The 23,723-nt window shown below is 37.1% G+C and overlaps 1 pseudogene; it reads left to right on the top strand.

Annotated features, from left to right (window-relative positions):
* The first annotated feature begins 239 nt into the window (after nucleotides 1–239).
* On the top strand, nucleotides 240–2,909 carry LOC149218540 (suppressor of mec-8 and unc-52 protein homolog 2-like; annotated as a pseudogene).
* Nucleotides 2,910–23,723: the final 20,814 nt, after the last annotated feature.

Below are 23,723 nucleotides of genomic sequence, written 5' to 3' on the forward strand. Positions count from 1 at the left end.
TGTGGAAGCACACTAAGATGTTTTTCCTTTTTGAATGGGACTAATGCTTTTCTTTTATGTCTCTGTTTCAATTTCCCACTTAAACTTTGAGTTTGCCTATGTTGTTTTAAATATTTATGCCGATAGGCATTTTATTGTGAGGTTCTTGTTGGTGACACTGTTGAGATTCATCGTCCTCAACAGTGCCCCGTACAAGCTCGCTTTCCGTCAAACTCAGTTTTGGTCAAGTTCTTCCAACTATGCCATCAAACTCAGTTTTTGTCAAGTTCTTCCAACTGCGTTTGATGACAGATGGGAATGGGAATGGAAGTGAAAAGTAGGTCCCAATTTCTAATCCCCTGCCTCCTCCACCCATGCCTTCTCCCAAGGAAAAAGATAGGGACAAGAGAGACCAAAGAAAGTAGAGCAACAACAACAATGACAACCATGCTCTAGGAAACCTTTCTAATGCCAATTTTAGGTGAATGATCATGGAAACCCCTCGTCGTATTGAGGAGAATTCGAAATAATTCCCTCAAGGACAAACTAAACAAGTGGATGATGAGGATGGAGAGGGCTAAAGAGTGGGAAATTGAAGAAACAAACCAAAACCTAAAGAGGAATAAAAACAAGAAGAGCCATATTTGCCAAGGTACCGAGCTCATGCCAAGGAAAGGCGGGAAGATGAAAATCTAGATTATGAGCCCACAGATATGGGTTCTCTTCATGTTGTTGCACCACCTGGGACTATTGATTTAAGGATAGCTGATGCACATAGGATATCTATTGAGAACAACAAATATCTTGGAGGCAATGTTGAACATACACATCTAGTGAAAGGTTTAGATTATGCATTGTTGTACAAAGTGAGGAGTGAGATTGACAAAAAAAACCAGAGAATGAAGATATTGTAGATGGGAAGTCAAGAGTATAGAAGAAAGACCAAACAATATCACTCCGTACTACTACAACAAAGCTGATTTATCAATGGATGATAAAGCCCCAGAGCATGAACAAGCCTAATGAAATGTCTCTTCTAGGCCAAACAACTTTTGTCTACAACATTGAGGAGTTTTATCAATACATTCCAACAACAATGCATAAAAGTAAATATGATTGCCCACCTCCACAGGAATTTGTCACAGTTGGAGTGGATGCATATGTGCTTGAGCATAATGCTAAGATCATGTCTTATCTTCACTTGGGCTCCTCTGGAAAGGTTTTGAAGAAGAAAAGGAAGGAAAAATCGAAAGGCAGAGGCAAGGCACTTCAATACTTGGCCGGTGAATATGGAAATGATTATGAAAAACAACCAAATGCTGCAGATGGGCATTCTAAGAGGAACCTGAGTAAAGAAATGATGCCTCCTCCTCCTCCTCGCAAAGGTCACACAGAAGCAAAGGAGCAACAAAAAAAACTTTCTGTGAATGCCAATAATGAGAAAGATGACATATTTGAAGGTGTTGGCACTGATTATGTTGTTCATGGTAGAAATGAAAGCCAGAGTCCCCTCTCAGAAGATATGGAAGAATCACCCAGGGACGTGAAGAGGCGACCATTTTTCAATGATCCTGTGTATGGTCCAGCACCACCTACGGATATGACGGGTCAAGATTGGCAGCAACAAGGTGGTTATGATACTATTCAAGGACCAGCTTACCAGGAATGGAAATAATATCCTCCACCACCACCTAAGCAAGTTGTTGGACAGTGGGCTCCAGAACAATTAAATTATACTGATTAGTATATTCATAGTCAGATACTGGATTATAGTGTGGAGGAAGGAATAAATTTACATAAGGATCCTCTATTTATGACTCAAGAGGAGAAGGACCATGGTCTTAGGTCTGTATTCAAACGTGACAATCACAGGCTTCAACAACGGAGGGAGAAGGATGCTCGGGAAAAGGATCCAAACTTCATTTCTGAAAGTTACTCTGAGTGTTATCTAGGTTATTAGGAGTATAATTGAGAGATTGTAGACAGTGATGATGAGGATGACCTAACAAAAATGGATATGGGTGGCAGGGCCAAGGGTAGTCTCCATGTTGGGACTTTGAGATGAAAGAAGAAGGGCAAAATATAATGAACAAAAGGAAGCAATGCCTAAAGCTTCCTTTCAGTTTGGGGTGAAGATGCAAGATGGTCGTAAAACGAGGAAGAAAAATAAAGAACAAAAGCTAAATAACAAGTTACATAAAATCAACAAAATTTTGGATAGAAAGAAATAGGAGAAGACAAATGCCTATGATGAAGGTGGTGGTCATTATGATGATGAAATTCAACCAGGGAAGCGACTTTGTGTATGAGGAAATTTCTCATCCAGTGCTTCTGCCAAAATTTGTTCTTATGAGTGCTTACATGTAAAGCTTCCCTCTTAGCTGGGAATTGTAAGAAAAACATGCCATGGAAGTCTCTAACACATGTATGTAAAAATATAGTATTCGAATGTTATTATTGTATCTTGTATGTTTTTCTAGGATATCTTGTTTGCTTCTATTTGAAATATAACATGTAGAACATTGTGAAGCCTTTTTATTCTACTTATTATGTTATGCACATAATGAACATGTAGAACATAATGAAGCTTTTTTATTGTACTTCTTTGATGTGTTTGATGGCAGATGGCCTGCGCTCCAGTTGTTAGTGATTCTGCTGCAGAAAAAGTGTCGCCTCCATTTCATCTTTTTCTTTGAGTAATAACCCCACCATATTGATTACGATGGATGTGGAGAACTGTACAGCTCCATATAATCCCATCCCCTGCCCTCTACTCTGCCCTGATGATTGCCATGGATGATATTGGTAGCAACTTCGATGATGGCGTGGATGAGATTCAAAACCGCGAGGGTCGACCTCCAACGTATCAAGGCATGCGCCTCCGGAGCTGGGGAAGTGTGTGTTCGAGATTTGCGAGCCTAGGAAGATAAAGCGCATATGGCTGGGATCCTTTGAAATGACATTGGGTAATGGATCGCGCTGTTCAGAGCCTCTGCCATCCCTGTGATGATACACGCTAATGAAATAACTGTATATTAATATTATCTCACCACTCCATATGAATTGGTAATATTTATTTATTTATGATCTAAACTATAATCCATTCAAAAAATGAAAAACACACTTAACCAATTTAAAAAGTGAAAACACACTACATTCATCTGCATCTCTATCAGCATGTCTTTGCACCCTTTTGGTGCAAATGCTAGTTGTAGCATGGTTTCATGGTTAAATTCGTTGGCGATGGACTTTTATCACTACTTTATTAATAAATTCTTTTCACCATTATTAAGACTAACATAGTGGACACCACTTTAAAATTATTATTATATTCATTCAGGTTTCAAAACCATATGGTCATCTTCATATTGTTCTATATATGGGGTAAATTTTTTGCACCTCATTTCTAGTTCTTGAATAGGTATAAACATGTAGAAAAAAGATATGGTAAATGAAAGATAAAAATGTAAGAAAGGGAAGTTGGGAATGTTAGTAAGGAAAAATGATATCATAAATAAGAATCAACGTCATTAAAACACCAATAATATTTAAAAAGTTTGTTTTTCAATATTTATGTTGTAATATGATTTTTTTTTTAAAGTATAAAAATTAAGTTATATTTATTTTTATATTTGATTTGAATTAATAATATAGAAATATATGAAATATGGTTAGATAAAAAAATAAATATAAATAATAAAATAATTAGAATAATAAATAGTTTTAGTATTTAGAGATTTTATGTTGGCATTTTAAAGTTGTTTTATTTGATATAATTTTAATAATATATTAATATTTTAAACTTTATACTCCCATGTTTTATGACGGTAAACTATCCAGGGCAAAAATTGGATCCCCCTCCATTAAAATTTAGATAGTTGGGGGATCCCAAAGTGTCCTTTTTTCCATCAATATTGATAAGGTTGTTGGGTGCTTTCTGGAACTTGGTTAATATTTAACTCTCAATAGAATTTACTAAGTAGTGTTTAAATTTTAGCCACTATGGACTATTGAGGGTTGATGAGGTGGATTATTCGTTCAACCGTGCTTCTGGCCCCACTTTCGTATCGCAACAAGAATTTGACGCTTGTCCCCTTCCGCGTCATCATTCCACACTTTCGAATCTCCATCCCCTATCATTTTGCCTGCATGCAACCTCCTCCCCCATCTACACAAAAGGAAGGGTCCCTTCCCTTCCTGGTTTACTTTATTCTCCCTCTCCCACATTGCTCCCCCTCCATAGGCACTACATAGTCCATATTCATCCCTTCTTGCAATTGCTAACTAGGATCCATCGAAAACTCAAATATCTAATGGCTTCACAGGCAGAAGGAGTAGGCATTGTTACTAGCACATATAGGACTAAGTGAGTTTTGTAGTGGGGAAGTACATCCCTCTCTCCAAGATCTTGAATTTGTCTAGAAAAAAACTTGTTAGGTGCTTCAGTGGAAGTCCTTCCAGGCTCTTAGGCTCAGGGAGGTGTCTCTTAGATTTATGGAAGCTACATATTAGATACCTCCCTTCCTACCACTTTGTTCCTCAGGGCTGACTCACCTTCATCTTCCAATCATAGAAAGAATGCAATTCTATCATGGATGTTTCTTGGTCTTGGGGCAAAGCAAGCACTCTTAAGCCCTGGTCTATTAATATTGATCCCCTAAAGGAACTATGGATTCCAATAGGGCTTGGGCTATTCTCCTAGGACATCCCGTCCCACTATGGGACAAAGACATTCTTAAGACAATTTGGAACAAAATTGGCATCTTCATTGGATTGGAGTTGGGATGGGAATTTAAGCTTGACCGCCACTAGGCCTGGACACAAGTCAAAGTTCACTCGAAGGAGGGTCTCCTAGCAGATAACAAAATTGAATTTCATGTTTTAAAGCACTTCCAAAGGATTTATTACTAAAGAATACCCTTTAGGTGTTTTCTATACCACAAAGCTGACCATCTCGCAGTTAATTTCCATCGCAAGGACCCGTCCTTAGCTACCCCCATTTGGAAATCCTAGTCTGTTCATAGATTCTTATCTCTTCCTGAAGGTGTGACCCCATCCGACACAAATTTAAAGCGTGATAGCGCTCCATTTCCATGTCCAGTTCTCCTCCTATGGGCAGTCATTTAACATCGACTTATGAGGTTGGTGGCTTCATGTTTTCCATACGTATGGTTGTTCCTCTCCTCCTTCTTCCTCTTCCCCTCCTCTCCTTATCGTCTCTCCCTCCTCCCTCCTTTTTTTCTCTCTAATATCCCCCATCCTCTTTCCCTATTCTCTCCTCACTTCTCCTCCTTCCCATTTTGATTCTTGCTTCCCATTTTTCCCCTCCTCCCCTCTCCCTTCCCCTTTCTACTTGTCCCCTCCTTGCTCCTCCTCCCCCACCCCAGCTTCCTGCTTCCTCCGAAGAGTATAAATCCTCATATGTCCTTCACTCCCATTCTAATTCTTTTGACCCTCCCCTTATTCTGGTGGCGTAGCCTCATACTTACTTGTTACTAACTAGGTTGTCACAAGTCCAACCTTCACAAATCCCAAGAAAGGGCTTTTCTCGAGATCAAAAAAGGGAAACAAGTCCCCATTTCTAGGGCCAATAGAGAAAGAAGATTCCTCGTATCCTCCCAAAAATGATCCTCCTCTCCTTCAATGCTCATGGGTTAGGGGGTGCCTGCAAGATCTTAGCCCTCAAAATGTTTCTTTTTATTCATACTCTTGATGTTGTATTAATACAAGATATGATGTGCCTTGACAATAGAGCCAAAATAATTCTTGAGATATTTTTTAAGTCCTAGTATTTTTATTTGGACGCGTCTAGACATATGTGCAACCTTATCATTTGATGGATCCCTAATTGTTAGGCAATTTCATCATCTTCTCTCTTCTCGACCATTCTTCTCAAACTCAAATTCAAGGAAATTCATTTTGACTTATCTGAGTTAATAATTTATAGTCCATATATTGATCGCCCTGCATATCGGGATAACTTGGCTCTTGTAGGTACATTTGAGGACCCATTCACAATCATGGGAGATGATACTAATTTTATCACTTAAGAGACATTTGGGGGTCCAACCTATGCCCATACCCATAAGGTCATTTCTTTTGGGATTTTCTCCCTAGACACAATCTTATTGATATTGAACTCGTCAAGAGTCTTCCCACCTGGAGAAATGGGCACTCTGAAGGCAATGAAGTTCTAAAACGACTTAATCGTTTTCTCCTTTCAGAAGGGCTCTGGAATTTTGGTCTCACCATCAAATCCACTATTGAATTGGGAGGCATTTCATACCATCAACGTATTATTCTATAGCTCAAGTCGAGGGGAAATTCAAATACATATCCATTTCGCTTCAACCTAACATGAATTTAGTAGGAAGACTATTGTGCTCTTAATCAATCCTCTTGGAAGCATTTGTTGCCTCAGGAGGATCTTACATACATGGAGCAATTCAAGGATGATATAAAATGAAAAGGATCTCTTGATCTTGGGACAAGCCCCATCAAGCTAATTTGGAAAAGGAATTGTTGGATATTGAGCATAATCTCAATGACCTCTAATCTGCTTCCATCTTAAGGCCCGTCTCAACATTAAATATTTAGGAAATGAAGGTGCCTAAAGACCAAGGATATATGGCTTGAATCAGGAGATAACAACATAAAGTTTTTTCACCATTTTGCCAACTATAGGAAATAGAGGAACACTATATGTGAAATATCATATGATGTTAGGGCTCCCCTTCAGTCCTTTTTGGAGAAGGATGAGGCAAGGGTTCACTACTTCCAATCTCTATATCGAGCCCCTCCTGAGTGTCCCATATAAGATATTCTCTAGGTAATCTCTCTTCCCTACATCTATCATAGATGAGATGGATTCCTTACTTGCAAAAGAAGTTTTGGAGGTTGAATTATTGGTTGTTCTAAAGTCCATGCAAAAATCTAAAGTATTGGCCCAAAGGATTTCCTTGTACAAATCTATCTAGGATTCTATGAATTTCTCAAAGATGATATGCTCAGGTAGTTAAAGAATCAAAAGACCATGGAAAAGTCCTTGGATCTATCAAATCCACCTTCTTATGCTTAATTCCTAAATATTAAGAAGGCAAATCCTTCTTTGGTTTCCAATCTATCGCTTGTTGCACCGTCCTCTATAAAATTATCTCTAAAATCATTCCTTGTAGAATCAAGCCAATTCTCAAGTCATATATATCACCAGAGAAATTTGGCTTCTTATAAAATCAGAACATATTGGATGTTGTAGCGGTCGCTCAAGAAGTCATGCATTATATCAAGGCCACCAAATCCAACGCCATCCTCTATAAAATTTCTCTTTTCAAAGATTTTGATAGGGTTGATTGGACTTTCATCCACCTTCTCCTCATACAAATGGGCATGGCCCTCCCTATAGTGAATTGGATAATGGTATGTATCCAATCTGTTTCATATATTTTTCTTATTAATGGGGCTCCAACCAATTTTTCTAGTGCCTCCAAAGGCCTCTAACAAGGATGACCCATCTCTCCCTTATTATTTCTCTTAGTTACTGAAGATCTCAATAAGATTTTGGTTTCACACAAGGTTAAAGGTGACATCAAGGGAATTTTCTTCTCAGAATCTACACAGGTCACACATTTTATATTTGTGGATGATGTCCTTCTTTGCCTACAAGACTCACGAAGGGGCATCACTGCACTAAAATATATTACGGATTCCTTTTTTCTTTGTATAGGTATGATTATCAACACTTGGAAATCTGTCATTATTTGCAATGAGGTGTTGGTCCTTGCTAATTCTTTGGCCCTTAAACTCTTCCCATTTTCGTAAAAATCCCTGGAGGAAGGCCTCAAATACTTGGGGTTTTCTTTGAAACCCAACATATATAAAAAATAGGATTGGGATTGGCTGGTAAAGAATATAAAAGCTCGCATATCTATTTGGACACACCGCCTCAACTCTCGCGTTGCTTGGATCATATTAATGAAAACAATGCTAGAAAGCACACCTATTTACTAGTTTTCTATTGCATTGGTCCCCAAAGGAATCATTAATAGAATCTGCAAGCTCAGTTTTAGCTACTTATGGACTCACTCTAGATCCTCCCCTAGTATAGTGTTAGTTCATTAGACAATATTGGTGGCACCAAAGGAATTTTGACGCTGGGGGCTCAAGAATTTATTCATTTTCGCAAAGGCCCTTGTTGGCAAGAACCTTTGGCGCATGATCACAGGTAACTCCCTTTGGACCAGGATATATGTAAGAAAGTATCTCACGGGTCTCATGATAATCGATTAGATCAAACATCCCCACAAATCCTCAAAGGGATCTATTGTATGGAAATATGGTGGCCTCATTTCCATTGATTGGAAAATGGATTGCTTGGAAAGTTGGAAATGGATCCCAGGTCCGCATAGGCAGGGATCCTTGGTTTGGGGCAGGTGATGATTATACACTCTCTCTACTCTTACTTCAATAATTATAGGAGATCAATGTCATATCCCTTTCAGATGCATCCTTGGGCACCCCACATGAGAGAGGTCCAAATGCATGGAAATCAGCCCAAATGCTCAATTTGGAAGGGGATTTGGAAAGCAAATGGGTCCATTACATAATTTTGTTATCTTAGAACTTCATCACACTTAAGATTGATACCCAAGATTCACTTTACTGGACCAAAAATCCTACTATTGAAGCATTTACAAAAAAGCTTGGATATCAAGCATGGGTTAAACTATCATTCGAAGGTCCAAAAAGATTGTGGTGGAAGAGCCTCTGGAAGATCAATGCCCCTCTTACAGTGAAGCTTTCCACATGGATTTCCCTTTTCAACAATATTCTAACCTAGGAGGTCATCATATCACGTGGATGTTCCAAGCCTAACAGGTGCATTTTATGTCTCCAATCTAAATAATCTTCATCACAAGTCTTTTTACATTTTTCTTTCACCCTGTATGTCTATTCACATGTTAATTATGAGTTCAATTCCAAAGCAAGATGGTGATCAATCTCCTTAGATCTCTCGTTAAGGTGATTTCTACTTGATAAATTTGTGACCTCCTATTCCCCCCTTGCATTTTGATAGATAACAACTGGAAAACTCATAATGCACCGTTGTTTCAGGAAAACTCTATTTTTCCTTAGACATGCACATATAAAATTATTGCATTGGCTAGAGAATACAAGTTAGAGAAAAAATCCACTCGACAGAGGGTGCCTTGCATGCTTGAGTTGGACTAGGATGTTTTGTGGGGTTACTTTGATGGTTCCTTCCAAGGCCACCCACATCTCTATGGGGTTGGGGTTGTCAGATATTTTAATCAATCTCATTTTATCTACAATTGATCTTCAATAGGAATAGGCACCAACAACAAGGCATAATTCTCTGCATTGTGCCTCCTACTTAAGATTGCTAATATGAAGAACCTCAATAGAATACAAGTCCATGGGGACTCTAAGTTAGTCATTGACTAAGAAAATGGGAGAAATACAATCCAAAACATGGGTTTGGATTCTATTCTCCTTGAAATTCGGGGGCTTGAATCATCATTCGAATGGATCATATACAACCATATTCTGAGAGAACTCAATGAAAAAGTTGATGCTATTTCGAAAGAATCTCTATAGCTTCTTCCTAGACAAACTAGAATTTATGAATTCAACAATGGACATGAAATTGATGCAATGGAAGCTCACATGTAATCCCTCTTTTTTATCTTTTGCATTTTTTTTATTGTTATTTCTTTTTGAAAAGTTCATGGGATAGAATATACACAACACTGAAATTGGAAATGGACTAAGACATGATACCACAAATGATACTAGCAAACTGTATTGTTTCCATCTTTCACTAACCTTTTGAAGGCATCTGATATAATAGATGAAAAAGTATATATTCCATCACACACACACACACAATATTTCAAAAAAATCAATTTTTTTTAACATGCACGTGTCTTTTAATAATTACATTGATATTATGAGTTCTATAATTAATATATAGTGTCATTTTTTAAAAGATATTTTATCCTTAAGTATTTGTTTTTTGTTTTGACAATCTCACTTTCTTTAACAATGTTTTTGGTATATCCTTCATTGAGTTGATAATCGTGACAATATTTTCATATATATATATATATATATATATATATATATATATATATATATATATACTCTTTTTTTAGTATATACTTTAATATTTAAATATAAAAATTTTGTTTGTTTGTTCACCTTGATGTTATAGCTTGTGTATCCTTAAAAGAATATAAGTTATATCTTCCTTTTTTTTCCAAGGGGAGAAAACCCATAATTTTATTTAACTTTTGGAAAAAGAGCTATATCTTCATCAGTTAAATGATTTTATAATAATTGAAAGATGGTTTGATAAATCTGTAGTTTTTGACAATTTAATATTTTGTCTAAACACGATGGCATGATAGTATGATAATTATGATTGTGAGTAATTTTGAAAGAACCACTCGAAGGATTCTCTCATGTAAATGTTAGTCTTTTCTTCTTGTGCATCATTGATGTTATTCATGTTTCTTTTGTTGCTTGCCATCATTGCCTTCTCCTCTATTAGTTGTTGCTGATCATGATTATGTGGTGGCAATTTACCCTTCATGAAAGATTAGATGACATGCCATTACATCAACATATTTATTATTTCGTTATACAAAGTACAAATGAACATCTAGATCATAATGCACATTACTTTCAAACCCAAATGTGTTGTCAAATATAAAGGGAAGCATTTTACAATGACAATGGTCAATATCTGTACATGTAGGGCTTCTATAGCTAAGAAAACAATTTATTTCCCTTCCATGAATGATAAATTTGCAAAAAGAGATGTTGCCTAGGGTTGCAAAGCAAGTCCAATGTGAAACTTACACACCAAGGCATATAGTCATGCATTATGTTTTATGTTCCTTTTGACATTATTGGTATATCCTACACAACCCATTTTGACTGGAAATGATAAGGGTTGGGGTCATAATAATAATAATTATTATGGTATTGGTTATTATTGTTATGATAATAATTTGTATTTCGATACTGATAAAAATGAAGCATATGATACTTATAAAATCCATTTATATTCACAACCACATTTACAATGTATGGATGGTGATGTGCATGAGGGCATCATATTCATATGCATGTGGGTATCCTTTATTATATCCATATCCACATGGGACTCCTTGGCTTTTCACTTGTCATGCCACCATCACCATATTGGTATTTGCATTGGTTACAACATTAATATCGAGGTTTGTACGTGAAAAAGTTAGCATTACCATTATTAAATATTTCTATAGAAGAATATTGAAAATTCACTGCATGTTCATCATCACTATTACATTCATTATATGCCATCATAATCAAGTGAGAAAACAACCCTAACAAGCATTTCTTGCCTTCAAATATCACCCAATTCCTACAAAGAAATAGCCCCTAAAGAATATGTGAATGAAGCTCTAAAAAACATCTCATCGACATGTCCTAGATCCAAAGCCTCATATATTGTTCAAGCATCATCTGTTCCATTTGCCTGGGTAATGCAATATCTAGAATAGCTTTTTCCACACCTAGAAATAAAAGGAATAATAGACAAAGAGTTGGTTCAATAATTCCTATTCAAACTCACACAAAGCAAATATATTTGAGCTCTTCAACCATACCTTTTTCTATTATCCCATGTTAATATTTTATTTGCCATCGCCATCAGCACAAAAATTCATCTTCAATGGACATTTCCACTTCTAGATGGTCAACGACCACCACTCACCTTTCCCTTATTCATCCACATTAGTAAGACCTCGATATCCTAACTTAGTAGTTAGGATATACATAGAATTGTTTGAATACCTAATATGTAAACTATTATGGATATTCCATTGGAAGAATTTCTCACAACAAATAATGATAAAATAATTGAAATTTATACTATGAAGTTTAATTTCCTTTAGATCCCAAATTCTTTAGATACCGTTTTTTTTGCTTATATGCATGAAATAAATGAAATGTGAAATATAGAGACCAAAAAGTACACATGCACACACCATTCACAAATAAACACAAGTTTTAGCCTAGGAAACCCTTATGGGAGAAAACTCAACTAGAAGGTGAGGTTGCTCTACTGTCTTTTCTTTAGTATGGAAATGTGCAAGTACAAAGAAAGATGCACTCTATATGGAGTTACATAAGACCTATGACCTATAAATTTTTTATAGAATCTGAATCCCCTTTGTTTTTCTCATTAACTTCCAACTCCTAATTACTTTGATAAACTATGGAACAAAAATACAATAACATAGAATGGAACCCCTACTTCAAGCGGTCTGGTATTTGACATAGCCTAATAACTTCCTCACCTTCAACTAGTGATAATGTTCTTGGACCTTCTAGAGACTTCTTAAGAGACCATAGGTGGTTAGCCCCATATGTGGGAGTAACGGGGTGTTGAGAAATCTAGGGCATCAAGATTAAGTGACTTTTATTCTATTAGTAACTGCTTGTGAATGATTTTTAATTTCTTATATTAGGATCTTCCTTTATTTATATTATTAGTGTTCTTTTTCATCAAACAACTTACCAATGCATAAACCATAAAGAGACAAGAGACACAAAATATAGGCTTCAGCCAGGGCCAAAACCTCTCCTTCTTGAGAGGAAAACCTGAACAAATTCTTCTTCTTATAGAGATTCCAATTGATGAATACCAAGACCAAGACCCTTGACCTATTTTCCACTCCAAGGCCAAGACACAAGTTCCCTTGATGAGATCCTTAGTCAAATATAGTCAAAATTATGCATCTTCCTTCCTTTTGGCTCCTCTTTAGCTTTGACCTTCTGCTTCAGACTTTTAGCCTCCTTGAATCAGGTCTGCAATTGTTGAGCCTAATTCAAAAACCCTAATTCATTCACAAGACCTTCTTTATGAATTGATTCCCTTTGCTTTAGAGGGAGTTCCTTTCCTTGGTAACTTGACTAGTGATACACCCTTATATTCTCTTGATTTGACCTTCTTACGAATGTGCAATACTTCAACCTTTTTCTACAATAAAAAACAATCCTTCATCTACGCATGTGTGAGTGAAGGTTAACCCTAAAACAAAATCAAACAAACCTCGCTCTTCCCTCCTTCCTTTCGTTGGCTATAAGGCTTCTTTCCAAGTGATTCTCGCACTTCCTTACACTTTAGACCTTGACCGAAAATATTTGCTTGAAATGACATCGAACTTCCCTATAAATAGTTGTTTCCTCATCAAAATAATCTGACTTGACAACAAGATGGAATGATGTGTCATTTGGAGAGGTATTGTTATTCTTCTTGAAGCCGTTTGGAAGGGAGATGCTTGTGCTTGTCTTGAAGGGCTATTTAACACTTTCATTGACTCTTATGCAACTGTAACATGCCCAAGAAGGGTCCTTCATACATGAAATTGAGTCTCTTTGACTTTATGAGCAATCCTAAGGGCTCACAATGGGAGCCATTACTAAAAATAAAATTCCTTGCTCATGAAAGCCATGAGTGTTACACGTCATTTTGTTGCATTAGGAAAATGACCGTCGGTTTAGATCTTTCACTATCCATCAAAGTGTTCCAAGGTAGCCCTCTGCAAAGCTATAACCCAAACTATCCCAAAGAGAAAGAAATCCCTGGATCCTGAGGCTTAAAAATCTATTTTTGGCTTCCTGCGTAGTTCCCTAGTCCATTTCTGCGCATAAGCCAAAGAGTCCATTTGAAAATTTGAAAAATTATGCTTTGTTTGACACTGTGGCCTACGCACATGACTTAACCAAATAAAAATAAAAAGTAAAATCTAGAAGCGTTGTTAGTCGAATCCTTCCCAACTAACAAGCTTCGAAAGGATGCCTATTCAGGCCTGATCCCTCCCATCATGGAGCTAGTTCCCTCTCTTTGTGGAACCCATATCCCACCATTTGTGGATCTCATCCCTTGGGAAATGGATCCCAAACTTCCTCCTCTTGGCCTATAAAGCTAACAAAGGCCTAAGGATTGAGGAGGACCATTGAAGGTAGGCTTATGTTGTAGAAATAAGGCTAGAGAATCTTTTCATCTAAGGAGAGGGTTGGAGATTATTAGAAGAGGCTTGTGACATCAAGGCTTTGAGGTTGTAAGTTTATTCTCCATTTTATTTAATAAAAGCAACTGTTATTTCCTAATCATGTCTTCTTTGATATCATTTGTAGGATTCCTTGATCACCCACATAGGTTATGATTGGTTATTGATTCAATTTATGATATATGTTGAGTTAAATAGTTCATTTATCTTTCATACTATATACTAGATGATTTGATCCTTTGTGTGTTTTTGTCTATGCATATATCCTTCGAGACATCATAGAGAAGTTGTGGAAACTACTGGAATGATCTCTAAAGCATCAAGGAGAAGTTAACAATTGAAAGCACTGAAAGGGACTTCATCTGGCATTTCAATTAAATGGTAAGTGATCTCTATCATATTGTTTGTTTCAATTAATTGTAAGCTAAGGAAAGGTAACAATCCTTTCTTATTTATTACTAGATTTATTTGAGGTCTAGGGAGATCTATCTTGTCTGCAAGAGGGATTAGTCCACCTAACAAATTGGTGACTCCACTGGGGATCATCTCACTCTCCATCATTATATTTGTTTTATCCTTTGATCCTTTTGTTGTAGCCCTCTCTGAGGGTTTGGAAATGTTGAAAATCTAGATTTTGAATTTATTTGACTTGTTTTTATTTTTTCTAAAAATTTTCCGCTGTGCGCACTTTAGCTTTAGGCATAGAACGCACTTCTACGCACTTTTCTCGTTGCAACAATGCATATGCGCACTGGTTTGTTCTATGACTTGCGCACATACCTGGAATTTTGAAAATTTCTGTTTTATCCTCGTCAAGTCCAAAGATTTCAATTTTTCCTGTTTAATTACACTTGTTTTTACCTTTATTGAGTCTCTGTGAGTTTGGCTGAGTGTTGTGAAAGAGTTTGCTTGTAATTTTCTTGTTTTCACCAATTAGGGTAAAGCTTCATCTGGTGTGTGGTCGATCTATCAAAAGAAAGATAAGTTGGTCTTGGTTTGTTGTCTTACTGTTTTTCTTCTTTCAAACATATTAGATCTTGTGTTTACTTTTCTCTTGTGTGAAAGATTGTTTTGTGAATGAAAGAAGTGATTTACAAGAATGAGTATTGTTTGTGAAAAATACTTCTTATGCTGGTGATGAAATGAAAATTCATTTTTCTTCCATTGCTAAAATGTTTTTGAACTGTACTATTGACTGCAAGTGAATTCAATGCATTCAATTTCGAAAAATTCATTTTGGTGTTGATTGGTTTCTTCTTGCATTTTGGAAAATTTTCGAGTGATTGTTTGTCAAAAGGAAAGTTTCTTGCTTTTGTGAGTTATTGGGTAAAGTGAAATTTTAAAAGTTAATTCTAGTATTTGGGTAATTCAAAATTGAAGATTTTTATTTCGGAAAATGGATATAGCGGTATTTAAGGGTTTTTTGCATTTCCGTTGAAAAATTGAAAAGACTTTATCCTTACTTCAGTTAGAAATTCATTGAAAATAAAATATTACATATCATATTCGATTGCATTAGGATTTGTGTCAAGTCATAATTCCATCAGTTTCACGTCCATTACATTTGAGTAAACAACTCTTAAAATCAACGCTAATAAAATTAATCTATATATATTTTTTATTATTTTATGGCTCTTTTCCACCTACATTAGATCAGGTTGTAGCGATTTGGAATAGAGAAGTGAGTTAGCTTTTAAAATCTGCAAATAAACATTAGCATCTTGTGATCGGGAGTAAATCCATTTATTGCAATTTGGCTCTAGGAAGCTCCCCTTACAAAGGAGTTAAGCACAAGATCATGTCGGACCCAGTGGAGTGATTGACCCCACTTCATTAGTTACGGTAGAGTGATTTACACGTATTAAAAATGGTGTCGAAAGGTACTTGGGAGTCACTTGGAAGTAAACCTCAGATTAACCATGTTGAGGAACTTTCAAGGCGATTGAGCTTTGTTACTCTGCCCTTGCGTGTATGTCCGATTTCCGACTGTCCCCCCAGGTTAAATTGTTTTACGTGGTAACCTTAGATACCATAATCTTAGGGCTATTACCCGAGGTGACGACAGAGAGGAAGTATCTGCTGTACCTAGAACAAACGTTGGCTAGCTCACTTGGACATTTTTGGAGGGTATTCTTCATTTGAGATGGCATAAATGAAGTTTTGTTGCACCAGATCATGTGCATTAAGCAAATTTTTAGCATAAATGGTTCCACCCGCTCTATATATAACCACTTTTCACTTTGATCTTTGCGACATTCGGTTTCATCACCAACTAGTGATTTCACTGTGAAAAGCTTGTTTGCATGGCTTGATTCCTTAAATTTACTAGCCCATGTTATTTGCTTATTTTTACTTTTTAGATACCTTAGGTTTGGATTGTGAATATTATTTGATTTTGTGATAAAAATTTCATCCTGGCTGATTCACCAAGGCAGTCGCTTAGAATTAAGGGTAAACCCCCTGAATTTACACCTAGTCAATTGGAAAATATTAAAACTGAAAGGTCAAAATCAACAAGATATGGAACCTCAGAAAAACCCAAAACATATATAGTTTTACAATACGAGACAATAGAAACCGAAGTGAATCCAACGTAAGAATTATAATCAGGCTTAGTTCATTCTGACCTAAAAATTACGAAGTTGTTCAAAGTGAATCTGATACTGGTGAAGTTTCAGACACTGAATTAACCGAACCAAAAATAGAAGAACCTGAGTCTGATATTTCTCAACTTGAATCACCTTCAACTGTTATAACTCCTACTCCTGTTCCACCTTCACCTCAAAGGAAACTTATAATTACGACTGGACTACCACATGGTTTGATTAGTATTGAAGATATTATTAGGAACGAGGAGGAAGAATCACCTCGTACTCCAATTACCACTAGTGAACCTTTTGATACAAGAGTTTTTCCAATAGTTCCTTTTGATCCTTTCAGATGTGATCCTTGGTATTCTATCCCTTTTAACTTTTTAGGTCCTACTTTTCCACCTCATTGCATTCCTTTTTATTCACTGAGACAAACCATGGCATAAATTCCTCTTGGGAGCCAACCTAACAATTCATTTATGTTTACGATCTCTCCGGAGTCACTATTGTATGGTGGTCCTTCAGTTCCTCCTAGATACCGGTCACTTACTAGGAATTTTTCAAGAGCTACTCCTTCTCCTCAACCTCCTACTTGGTCATATGGTTTATCTACATCTACTGTTTAGAGCATGACATCCATGTCTGAAGCATCTTTGGTGTCAGACCAATATGTTCACATGGTATCCGATAACTTAGGTAATCCTCAAGTAACCCTAACTAGTGTTTATTACCTGCCTGAGGGGAAACCACCTTATCCTCCACCTAAAGGAAAACCTGTTGTCAGATCTTACTCTATTACTGGAACTTATGGTCAGATACCTCACCTCGGTTTGGGTCAACCTGTTTTGGCTCAAACTTAGATTGGTACTCCTCACCCTGGGGCGAATACTATTTGGAACCCTGTTTTTTCTCAATAACTTGTTCCTGTTGCTCCACAAGTGCTAGTTTATCAACTTGTTCAACCTACTGGACAATCTATTCCTAAAATACCTATTCCAAGTATTGTTGTACCTGTCCAGCAACCTATTCATGGGATTCCAAAAATACTTGTCCAATAACCTGTCTAAATAATTTCACAAACACCTGTTCAACAACCTATTCAACAACCAATCCAACAACCTGTTCAAAGTGGATCTCAAACACCTATTTCGCAATTGGTTCCGAGCTCACCTCAGACACCTATCCTAGGAGTATCATAAGTCACTGTTCAAGTTACGCCTCAAATCCCTGTTGCACAAACTACACAGACCATCCCTCAAGCATTTTCATATCAAACTGGTCCTAATGTTCAATCTACACCACAGATTCCTATTGGAAAACCTGGTATACACAAACACTTTTTCAAGGCCAAGCTTTTCGAAGCCCACCTTTTCAAGGTCAAGCTTTTCGGGTTCCACCTTTTCAAGGTCAAGTTTTTCAAATTCCACCTTTTCAAGGTCAAACTTTCCAAAACCAGCCTTTTCAAGGTCAATTTATCCAAAGTCAACCTGTTCAAAGTCACTTTGTTCAAGGTCAACATTTGCAAGCTCAACCTGTACAAGGGAAATATTACTTGGTTTAAATGGGTCAAATTCAACCTTTCCAAAGCCAACCATACCCTGGTCATACTTATCAAGTTCTTGTTCAACAAAAACCAGGTATGATTCACCCTGGTTACCCTGAAGGAATGCATATTCCAACCGCACAAGCTAATCCAGGATATCCTGGGTATCCTCCTCCAAGAGTTGGACTTAACCCTCAAGGTTATCAAACTCTACAACAAGATCCTAACCGAAAGTTACCATTCATTGCAACCCTAGATTTACTAGACTTATCTAGGCTAATGAATGATCTTATTTATTATTATCCTTTTTGGCCAACGATTCCTACCAAGTTACCGAGTGATATACCGAAGTTTGAAGGAAAATCAGGAGAGGACCCATCAAATCACATGATGAAATATCATCTTTGGTGTGCATCGAATTCCCTAATCGATGATTCTATCAGACTTCGCCTTTTCCAACGAACTTTAACCGGTTCGGCAACCAAATGGTACATTGAGTTACCTCGTACTTCTTTCCATAAATTTAACTATCTAGCAACAACATTTTTGACCCATTTCCAGCTACTGATTTGATATGATACTGGTACCGATCTGTTGATTTCCTTAAAACAATCGAAATCCACTTACATTTCTGATCATATACATGAATGGAGACGTAGGCGTCGATTAGTCAAAGTTTTTATTCCAAATCATATTTTAGCTGAATGGTTTACGAATTCATTACTTCCAAATATTACCGAGGATGTTGCTAAGGGAGGTGTTGTGACAGAAGATAATATAATTCCTTGTGACCATTACTTAGACTTTTCTATACCCAATCTGGCACCTTGTAGAAGAAAATCCCGAATTTACCTCGCCCAACAATTTTAAATGATCAATCAGATTCAATTCCTATAGGATCTAACATCGCTGATGGTGTAATAGGTTCTGTTACCCAACAGTCTAGGGATAAAATAAGAATTCTAAAAGTAGTCAGACTTTGGCTATACAAGATTCACTCATAGAAAGCCTTTCTCCAAAAACTACTTCTGAGATTAATGTCGTAGAATCATCTACTGACAAGAACCAGTCATTCTGAGGTAAAAAGAGGGGGAAAGGTAAAATGAAACAAAATGCTTCTCCAAAAGAGAAACCCACTAAAAATGATCCTACTGATGAGAAAATGAAACCTCGTTATCCTTTCCTTATATGTAATGAATATCATTATATGAAGGAATGGCCACATCGAGCAGAGGTTACCAAATTCATTAAAGGTTCTCCAACTCCCACTGTTTTGAAGGATCCCTTTCCTTCTCAAGGCATCAAAATGGTTTCACATAAGTCATCGTCTTCTTCCACATCACAAGATATCATAATGATGTCTTCGAAACAAGTTATGGTAGCAACAAGATCAAAAGATTACAGGTCTAAGGGTCCTGTAGTTAATGGGAACAAGACTAGTTTGTCTAGTCAACCTTCCAGTTCAATTCCTCATCCTCCTTCTGAACTATTACAAATTGAGAAATTGAACCCTGACATGAGGATTCAACCACCTCCCAAAGGTGTTCTTTGAAAATAGGCTTTCAACCTGCATGCTAGAGCTGCTTAGAACTATAACATTGTTGAAGACCTGACTGTTTCTCCTTTAGCAATGTTGGCTCTAGAAGTGTTGTAAACATGTCCAACACAAAGAAAGTTAGTATTGTCAGAAATTGGAGCGATTGATTTGCAAGATTCTAATCTTATTATATTTTATCTTGAAAGTCATATACCTAGGCTCCCACATCAATGGGCATTCAAGATTCCAGTTTTTTTCAAAACCAGATGAGTGTTTCAGACAGTGATTGGCGAAGGAGCTTCTGCGTGTATCATGTCTATTTCTTGTTGGAAAGCTTTAGGTTATCCAACTATCAATTAGTCACCTACCATTCTGAAAGCCTTTGATGGAAGAGGTTTTCATCCTTATGGAATCCTAAATGATCCACCCATAGAGATAGAAGATAAAAAGGTTGTGATCAAAGTTGAAGTTGTTGATGCTCAACTCGATTATAACCTTTTTCTTTGTCGAAGTTGGACCTATGCTATGTCTACAGTGGTATCATCACTTTTTCATATGATACAATTCCTCATCGAGGGAAAATTGTTAAATTAGACCAGTTGTCTTACTACACTTATGACCCTAACTGTACAGGTAGCGTACCTTTCGTAAAAAAATGAGTACTCCTTATGAGAATATTGGTGTTGGCTTTATTAAAGACTCATCACTGATGGGAACCTTTGCACTCCCTCCACCGAACTTTCCTTCTAATTTTTTCGAGGTTAACATGATCACATCAAGCACTATGGAATCTTCTAATATGTGGATAATGCCTTCAGATTCTGAATTGACCTCCTATGGCAATGGGATGCCTTTGAGCCCACTTGAATTGGCTTATCAGGCAGTTCAATTATTTTTCGACCCACCTGTTGTTGGGAAAAGTATCCATTCAGAATGCCCCTATCCCACTCTAAGGTGTGATAGTGCCTTAGCAACAAACAAGGAAAACTAATTGAGTATTTCTTCTTTATGAAATGTAAATGAGGAGAAAGGATGTAACTAACCCGTGTCTTCCGCTAGTTTGTTGATCCAATCACTCCTCCCTTCAGTGGCTCTCAGCTCCTTGCTCCTTCACCGGCCCAGCTTCACCGAATTCCTGCAAGATCACAAGAGAGAGAAACTACACAAAGATATAGATATACATTCATAAAAAGCTCAAGATCAGATTAAGCTAAACATGTAAGCATAACAAAACATCATTGGTACACAACATGTAGGAGAAACTCAAATAGTTTATTGATAGAATAAGAAAGTCCAAGAGGAGATACAACCAAGTGAGTTCCGATCCAGCATCTACCTCCCAGCAAAGGAATCCCTTCCTCTCCTCCAACAAAGCATAAATCACCCAATGTACTAATCTCAATCTCAAACCAACAACAATTCTCTGCAAAGTACAAAATTCCAGCCTCCTGAACCTCTGGGTGAGAGATCCATATATAGATGTAAGCAGAGAGGATGAGTCAGCTTATGTTTTGACTTGTGGCTTCTCTCTGTCAGTTCTTGCTTCCACTTGGACGTTGAGAGCCTCTTACTCATCACTAGTCGAATTCATTGAGGCAAGTGTCATTGGAGAAGATTCTGGAAGCTTCCAGGGTCTTTCCACCTCGTTGAATGAGTTTTCCATTTGTCATTTCCCGCTTATCGCACCCCGGTAGTGCTTTTAGGTGTGTTGCAACGCACCCAGCTAGTGTATTGGGGTGCACTGCAACGCAGGTAGCTAGAAGAGCTTCTGAATTGATCCTGACTTGATTGTTTTTGAGTTGTTTTTGGTGGAGAACTTCTGGGAGAAGCTGTCATTGGTTGACCTTGTTCCTTTAGGGGCAGGTTTAGGGACTTTGGATCCCTTGGATTATGGACATTTCATGCTCAATGCTGTAAGGCACAAAAATGTCTATAACACACCACCTTTTGAGATTGATCAAGTGAATACGATCAATGACACTCATTCTCCTTACATTGGTTAGAACCAATTTCGCTTCCTGATCCTTTCAAAAATAAGTTTCCATGGATGAAATTATTATGGGGATCATGACTTTGTATGAAATTCCATGGGATGATTATCATCATCGTTAATTTTTTCTCCCTAACCTTGAGAAAATCGAGAATTATGTTTCAACTATGTTTTTGCCTGAGATTGTAGATAGTTCAGAATGACCCATGTCAGTTCTTCAAGTTGAATCTGAAAAGAATTTGGGAAACATATCTACAATAATTGCATAGATATCTTAGGCAAAACAAGAATTATTGAAAACATTCACATAGGTGCTTCGTTCTCACTTGAAGAGATTCAAACGCGCAAAGCCCTATTTCAAGAATTCTGTGACATCTTTGCCTGGTCCTATGAGGAAATGCCAGGAATTGACCTAAGCATTGTTATGCATGAGATTAAGACTTACCCAGATGTAAAACGCATCAGAAAACGATTACGTCTAATGGATCCACAAAAGGTTGCTGCTATTAAAGTTGAGGTCGAAAAAATTCTCAAAGCATGTTTTATCTACCCAGTTCCCTTGACTGATTGGGTTTCCAATATTGCACCTGTGAAAAAAAAGCAGGGAACCATCAGATTATGCATCGATTATAGGGATATAAATAAGGTTTGTCTAAAGGACAACTATCCTACCCCCTATATTGATCAAATCATTGACGATTGTGCCGAAAACTAAATCTTTTCATTCATGGACGTATTTTTTGGCTACAACCAAATCAACATACTCCCAACCGATCACCATAAAACCACGTTCATCTGTCCATGGGAGAATTTTGCATATCAAAAAATCCCATCCAGATTAAAGAATGCCGATGCAACCTTCCAACGCACTATGTCTTATGCATTTCATGATATCAAGCATATTGTGCAACCTTATTTGGATGACTTACCAGCTCATTTGCTGAGACGAGAAGATCATCCAACACATTTGAGAGCTATCTTTATCAGATGTCATCACTACAATATACGCTTGAACCATCACAAATGCATTTTTTGTGTACAATTCGATTGATTACTAGGATTTTTCATATATAAGGAAGACATTCGTGTCGATCCGCTCAAGGTAGAGGCTATTATGAATTTTCCTCCTCCTTCCAACCTCTACCAACTCCAAAGTTTGCAAGGCAAAGAAAACTTTCTGCGTTGATTCATCCAGAACTATGTCGAGCTAACCAAAACTTGTACTTGAATGTTGAAAAAGGGCACCTCATTTACTTGGGATGAAGTGTCTCAAAAGGCATATGATGAACTTAACCATGCGTTGACCCATACACCACTATTGCATTCTCCTGATTATCATCGAGACTACTTTTTGTATTTAGCTACGTCCAATGTCACTATTGGCATGGTTTTAGTTTAGGAATATGATTCGAATGATGAGCATGTAATGTATTATTTGAGTAGAAATATTACCAAAACTGAAGTTAAATATGCACATGTGGAGAAATTGGCCTTGGAAGCCGTTCAAGCTGTCCCACGATTTCGTCACTAGATCCTGTTGTGCAAAACAACAATGATTTTCGATTGCAACCCTATGGTTTACATTCTTACAAGACAGTTTCTAGGGGGAAAGTATTCTAAATGGATAGTGATCCTACAAGAATTCGATTTGGAATTGATAAAATCCAAATCTAAGAAATCATTAGTATTTGTTGAATTGTTATGTGACTTTCCCCATACTGAAATGGAAACCATGGAAGAGGATTCTATTCCAGACAAATCCCTCTTTCTTATCAGTACTTTAGACCCCTAACATGGAGATATCATAATTTATCGTCAAAGCCAAAAATTTCGGCCAGAATTGAGTCAAACAGATTGTTTTCATATTCGGTACCAATCCCAACAATACACTATTATTAGAAATACACTTTATCGTCGTGGTGTTGATTCCATATTTAAATGATGTTTAACTCACGAGGAAGCCAAGAAGGCATTGAATGACTTCCATTCTGGAGCTTGTGGC

This window comes from Pinus tabuliformis, chromosome Q (genome assembly GCF_031772625.1).
Source record: "Pinus tabuliformis cultivar Carrire ecotype Pingquan chromosome Q, CPIR1, whole genome shotgun sequence".
NCBI lineage: Eukaryota > Viridiplantae > Streptophyta > Pinopsida > Pinales > Pinaceae > Pinus > Pinus tabuliformis.